Below are 7500 nucleotides of genomic sequence, written 5' to 3' on the forward strand. Positions count from 1 at the left end.
TCGAGGAAGAAAAGGCATGTCACTCTCGTTTACTATCCCGGCGAGTTTATGTAGCTATATGAGGGATTACTTTGTGGGCCACAGATTTGTACATGAATGCGGACAATGTCGGCGTGATACAGCAAAATGGTCTCCAGTTGTTTTTCCACTGAAAGAAGGATGCATGTTTCTGTCTTCCAAATGAAGTCGCTGACTTTTATATTGCATCATCGACGTGGCATCTTCAGTAAAATGAAACTGTGTAGGAGACCATGGGGGAGCGAGAGTGGGGGGAGAGGGGATGCTTTGGTCCAGATAGCTGAGGTCACCAAACATAAGAGTACGTGGAAAGCATTACCCGCAGGGGCACTCTGCACAGGCCTGCCAGCCAAATCCAATGAAAGCAAGGAACAGTATGAAATTACAGCCCTCGCAGTAGCCGCGGGGGAGAGGAATTCCATCCAAATTTGTGCCTGCGAGTAAAAGCAGAGTTAATCAGCCATTAGAACCTTGAGTGCTAATACTTTCGTGGGGTAGGCAGAAATCGCACACCACAGGCAGCGCTGTGAGGCTAATTCGTACATCTCTCTTCTCTGCCAAAATGGCAGAAAGCATTGCACAGTTCCCACAATGATGAGATGAGAGGAAGAAGAAGAAGAAGAAGAAGAAGAAGAATAAGAAGAAGATTGCCTTTATTGCACATTTGAGAATGTCTGAGAATGTACATACACAACATCGCACTGCTTCAGACAAAGGGGTGGCATGAATAACACCCAATACTGCTAGTGTTATCCAATTAGTATATGCTAATGACTTGTGGAAGACTAATAATGAAAGTGTGGAAAAAAATTTAATAATTTGATTTGATCTTATTGCATCCTTTATGTTCAATGTTAAACATATTCGTACAATTATTCATAATGATATGCCTGCAAACCCTCGCAGAGAAGTGTAATGAGCATCTTGGCATCTTCAATGTGTGACTCAAGGCCATGCATTATTTATATTGTAATTTTGATAACTCGGTGAGAATCACCCAGGAACTATTAAAGTGTTTACACTCCATTCCCCCCTCCCCCCAGGAGCCTTTGGGGTGCATTAATTACGGTCCATATTCGAGGGAAACGTGCGTGTTAATGAGACATGATCCATTGGGCGTGCACTTGGTTCATCATTAGCGATATGCATTTTGTGTGTTTACATCAAGGACATTTCAAGAAAATAATGCAATGGTTGGGAAAGTCACAAAAGGGACTTTGGGTTGGTGTATAACTCCACATTAGAGAGGCACTAGGAGACATTTTTATTTTGACAATTATGAATGACTAATTTTTGTCTCCGTGGATATATATATATATATATATATATATATATATATATATATATATATATATATATATATATATATATGTACATATAGAGTGCAATGGGAAAAGAAGAATAAGTGGGAGTGGATGAAGGGATTGAGGAGATGAAGGGTTTCATACAATATATATATATATATATATATATATATATATATATATATATATATATATATATATATATATATATATATATATATATATATATATATTCTACATGTACATACAAATAAAAAAGCAATTTGTTTGTGTGTTTCCTCCATAACTCCAAAACCATAAAACTTCACAGCCTGAAGCTGCACGCATACTATGGAAACTCCAAGGAAGTGTAAGAGTGAAAATTGGATGTTTGGGTGAATTAAAACACCCCTTTTGAAAATAATTAACACCATCATTTAATTATATCTTTCATCAGGCATTCCTCGGCCACCTTGCTGTCTGGGGTCTTCAGGCGTTTCTTTGGTAACTTCAGTGTGGTCTGAGGCTGCCAATTTTTTTGGCGTGCTCAACCTTGCCTTGACTTGGAACACGCTGCAACTTGGAACAGGCTGTTCATTCTAGCTATGAATCGCTGGGTACATTGTAATGCTTATAAATGCCTGGAGACGGCAGCGTTCATTCTTTATTTCAATTCCACACATGCGATCGCCACAAGTATCTCTTAAACGAAGAATTACAAAATTTAAGCTCCAGAATCGAATTTGCAAGCAGTTCTGACATCGAGAAAAGAGTTCATTTGTCCAATTCGGACATATGTAACGTTTGTGGCGTCTCTCTCCGGGAGGTGTATGTTTAATATGATGGTTCGGTGATTGCCAATTGCGTGCCAAGAGAGCCATTATTTTATCAACCATTTCGCTGGAGTGCTTGCTTAAGTGCTTAAGCCACTTAGCGAGTGTGGTCCAAGCTGCTTGGTTGTTCATTTTGGGAAAAATTAACTGTGCTTTCAATCTCACATCATACGTTTCCACCTTTGTTGGGAACTCCAGTGTCTTGCGGTGGGTGCCTTGGAAGGTGTCTCATCCACTGAAAATGTGCCATTTTAGTTTTTACAAGACATCACTTTGTTTAACCTTTTTGTGCAATCTCTTTTTGTTATCCTCCTCTCACTTTGACATCGATACTTATAAAAAATAAAGACAAATGTGTCCAAGAGCCGCATCCTAAAGGTTTTGTCTTCACCAGAAGAATAACAAGAAGAGGAAGGAGGAAAAAAAAAAAAACTTCCGATATTTCGTCACGTGCCGTCACGTCACGTCGGTCATGGACGATCTTCGTTCATGACGAGAAACTCGTGTATTTACGAAATGACAATATTGTTGCGGTTGTGGAAATTCGCAAACCACCTTTCAGGTCCCATAGGTGAGATATCTCTGTAAGTACATGTGTAGTTAGCCCCAAACCCGTTGTTTGAGAGGGAATAAATGTGATTAATTCGGGCTGCGACCCTTTGAGATAGCCGTTTTTCTGTTCTATCTTTATTTTGAACCAACCACGTCTCAACCGCCATCACACAACAACCACTAACCACAACGCCGCTTCACAACAACAACAACGCCAACAGCCACGATCTTTACCTTCACAACTCGCTCCTGCAAACATCGCATCACCGCCATTCCAAACGGCACCATGGCCATAAACCACCACCATAAACCCTCCACCACCTTCACCTCTCTCCTTCTGCGGCCATTCCCGCACCACCTGGGAGCACCGAGCGTCAGGCTGTCCTGGGCTCGTACGGGACGCGCGCCGAACCGCGAGTGCAAAATGCGGCCTTTCCGAGGAGAATTCGGATCGGGAATGCTACACGTCCACTTCTGATCCGTCCAATCAGCAAGCGCGGGGCGGTTTGGCCCCGCCTCCAGGCGCGTCGGTGTGGAATCAAGATATGCAAATTCTAGGATCAGGGGAGGTTCACGCCCCTTTTTCTCCGTCCAATGGGCAAGCGTGGCTCCACCCCGAGCTCGTTCTGATCCAGAAATTTGCATATGGGTTCTCCTGCCGGCCTATAAAGTGCCGAGCGCTCGGCGAATCGGAGAGTAGAGTCAGTTTTGGAGAGCAGAGTGTGGCAGCGGCAGAGTGTGGTGGCAGCAGAGTCGGTTTGGGTCGAGTCGGTTTGGGCAGAGTCAGTTTGAGCGGAGTCGGCCTTGGAGGAGCGGGGAGTCGGCCTTGGAAGGGCGAAGAGTTTTGGGGCAGAGTCGGGTTGGAGCGCGGAGTGGAGTCGGGAGGCGAGGGCGTACAGGTGGTTTGCTGCAGTCGGCTGAGGAGAATTGGGGAAGAGACCGAAGAGCTCGGGTCCGAGGCAAGGAAGACTGCGGTCGGCGACGAGGTCGCGGTGGAATCACTCGTCGCGGGATCCAAGCAAGCCAGCTATACTCTTTCCCCAGAGCATCAACAATTCCCCCCTTTTTCCCCCCGCGCTGAGATAGTGCGAAAAGGGGGCCCCGTTCCCACCCCACTCCAAGCAGTGCCAACGAAACCCGCGAAGGAGCACGAAGTCGGCGCACCGCCGCGCTGCCACATTTGCGGCTCATCACAAAGACACGGGTAGGATCCACCCGGTCTCGCGGACCTGACCGCTCTTTCAGGTCCCGCGCAAATATTGGCCCACAGGCCCCGTCTGCCCCCTTGTCTTTGAGGGTGGCCCTTTCCTTTTGTTTCTGTGTAAACGTGTGTGTGTGGCGCCAGTCTGTAAAGTAAAACTGTTTAAGTGTTGCCGTGTGCACGCGTAGTCGGTTGTAGATCTGCATTGTTGTGTTTCTTTTGTTGCAATTGCTTTATGTGCATTCTGTTTAATTGTATATGTGTGCTTTCCGTGTGCCGCAGAATAAATGTGCATCATGTTGAACTGTTTTCCCGTTTCGCTTCGTCTTTTCTTCAATTGAATCTCCATCCTGCTTCACGTAAAGGGTTGGTAGTGGGCTTGATATGCCCGATAATTAATCAGAACCGTCGAGGCCGACGATAACACCGCTCGGTTATCCCGATAGTACGGAACGGGTCGCTTAAGTGGCCCGTTTCCGGAGTCGACCTGCGGCGAGGTGCGATCGCCCAGTTTACCCTCCGCATGGGTACTTGGGTAGGTCGAGTTTGGCGAACAACCCTATCCCACGCGGGGGGCCGATTGGCACGATCGTGGTGAGGCCGAAAGGCCCACCCGTGACTAGCTCCGAGAGGGTCACGACAGAATTGTCCGTCCGGTGGGCGACGTGCCGCGATTCGAGTTACGTGGCCGTTCGCACGCCGGCGGGCGCGAATTCGCAACAATATATTAAATGGAATAATCTTTAAATCGTAATGTGAACTTTTCGAAACTTAAAAGCAAATGTCCGAATATATTTAAAAGTTCATGGTAGACACTCTCAAAAGGCACCCTCAATGCGAAGATGTGTACAGGTGTTTAGTATTTAAGGAGATCTAGATCCTCTATATAAAAGAGCCGAGTCCAAAAGGTTTTTTAAGAAGAAGCTGCTCCTCCTCCTCCTCTCTTAGAGCAGCGTTCGCTATGCGAGACGCTGCTAAAAACAATAAGGTTTATCTGATCATGTGATCGTCTTGTTTGTTCTAGATGTGAAAGCATAGATCAACATTTTTTTTGTTCTGTGACGATACATTTTTGAATTGAATTTTGATAATTACCCACATTAAATCCTCCTTCAAAGAACACTGTTTCAAGGTAAATCTTTGTGTTTGTCGTTTTTATTTACTTGATGGGTGTGTACACTTGCACATGTGTGTATGTGTATAAACTGTATTACTCTAATGGAATTTGACACCGGTGTGTGTGTTATTGGTTGTTGGTTGTTATCTGCATATAGTGGTTTCAGAAGTGGAATGGGTTGTATTTGCTAGTAGACAAATAAATGTTACTATGTGTGTGTGTGTGTGTGTGTGTGTGTGTGTGTGTGTGTGTGTGTGTGTGTGTGTGTGTGTGTGTGTGTGTGTGTGTGTGTGTGTGTGTGTGTGTCCTCCATAACTCCAAAGCCATGAAAGCTAGTAGGATGAAACTTTGCATGCAAATTAAGGGAATTTCAAGGGAGTCTATTACTGAAAATTGGGTGTTTGGGTTCATTAGAGCACCCCTTTTGAAGGTAATAACGGCCTTATTTAATCATTGTATATTCTTTATCGGGTGATCATCGGCCACCTCACTCTCTGGGGTCTTCAGGTGTATCCTGGGTGGGGTATGAAGCTGACATGGTTTTTGGCCTGCTCAACCATGCTTTGACTTGAAACGGGCCACCATAATTTCTTAACAATAAAGCTTTTTTTTCACTTTCCTCACTCATATTATTGAATCCCTGTTTATCATGGCTACGCATCACTGAGTACATTGCAATACTTATAAACTCCTGGAGACGCCAGCGTTCGTGGACTTATTCAATTTCCACCCATGCCGTAACCTTGAGAATCTTGTAAATTAAGAAGAATTACAAATTTTTAGCTCCATATCTGAACTTAGCAGCAGTTCTGATGCTACAAAAAGTGTTCATTTGTTCAATTCGGACATTGCTTATATGTTTTATGGGTGCATGGGTTTTATCGACAGCAATTGGTAATCGCTTGCCAAGCAGGCATTCTGTTGGAGTGCTTGCTTGAGTGCTTGCTTGAGTGCTTTTGCCACTTATTGAGCACCCCACAGTTGATAGCAGTACAGTTCATGTCCCGATCGGGATGCACAGTTGACAGTTACTACAAGGTAGAGATATGTATACAGCACACACAGACGTGGAACAGATGGGTAGATTTGGATCTGTAGGGACTCTCTGCGGATTTGTGGACATGCCAAGTCTTTTTCTGGTGCCATAGTGGAAAAGTTTAATCCCGTATCTTATGAAGGATTTTTCATGTTTTCCATTTTCCCTGCGACTTTTTCTAAAGCATTTGGTTATCGGATCTGCTTTCAAAGGTTAAATGGTTTCTCTTTGTGGGTTTCAAAGCAAAATATATTTGGTAACATCTGATTTCTGAGCTGATTGACGTATGAACGTGTTTTTTAAATGACCGAGCCAAATTTTTTTTCCATCCTTCACATACACCTGTTTACTGTACACTGCTCCTTCCCAATTCCATATACAGGCGATGTATGATGACATCGCCTTGTGCCAAAGGAAGGGAGTACTCAGTTTTTACTCCGTTTGTTTTCTTTCTTTCTTGTCAGTGTGATATCTCAGCCATCCTTTGAGCGTGGAAGCTGAAATTTGGGGACAAAAGTGGCAATGTTCTTTTGCAAAAAAGTTTTCTTTTTTGATTAATCAATTAACTGATCATTGACTTAATTATATCGTTTAATTAATTCTTATTTATTTTCTTTCTCATCTGGGCAATATCTCAGGTACCTTTTGAGCTCAGAAGCTGATACTTGGACACGACAGTGAAAAAGTGATGTGGCTAAAAATGGTATTTTTGATTTATTGATTAATCAGTTAATCAATAACTAATTCATTTTTCGATGAATTACTTATTTTTCAAAAGGTTACAGATTCGGATGAAACAGCAATGGTTTAGGTATGCAATTAGCCAATTGATTGAGAAATCAATCATTTTACGATTATCATTTATTTTAATTATGCAACTAATCACTGAATAAATCAATTATTTTGCACCGCTCCACCCCAAATCCATCTCCATATGCTGCAAGGCAAGTCAGTATCATTTGTACACATTTACCTCAGAAGTACATTTGTACACAAAGACTAAGTATCGTTTGTTCCCATTTATCTCAGAAGTGCACCGCTCCCTCCCAATTCCATCTCCACGTGCTGTCGTATGGCGTCACCGGGCCAACCTCTTATAAACATGTAGATGTTTATATGTGCGTGTGTTTGTGTGGTGTTTATATGACCTGCTTTCCACTCACAACACTGTGCTTCATGTATTTGTGTTTTTGTTTTTTTTCGTGTTTTGTATGGACATATTCACAGATCTATTGTGCCTGATGAAGCCAGCTATGAAGCCAGCGAAACGTTGCCCTGAGATTGGGTCTGCTCTCGTTTTTTGCTCAAATTAACGGAGTCGATCGAGTTTTGTACTTTTGGTTGGAAGTTCCTTCTTCTTAAAAACATTTGTAATACCAATATATATATATATATATATATATATATATATATATATATATATATATATATATATATATATATATATATATATATATATA

The 7500-nt window shown here is 42.8% G+C and overlaps 1 long non-coding RNA gene across 1 annotated transcript in view; it reads left to right on the forward strand.

Moving 5' to 3' along the window:
• LOC147017023 (uncharacterized) overlaps positions 1 to 7500 on the forward strand; it is a 74109-nt gene that overhangs the window by 447 nt on the left and 66162 nt on the right. The gene's annotated exons all lie outside the window — the stretch shown is intronic.

The sequence above is a fragment of the Eptatretus burgeri genome, chromosome 11 (genome assembly GCF_056783735.1).
Source record: "Eptatretus burgeri isolate ZD-2024b chromosome 11, Ebu_testis_v1, whole genome shotgun sequence".
Classification (NCBI taxonomy): Eukaryota; Metazoa; Chordata; class Myxini; order Myxiniformes; family Myxinidae; genus Eptatretus; species Eptatretus burgeri.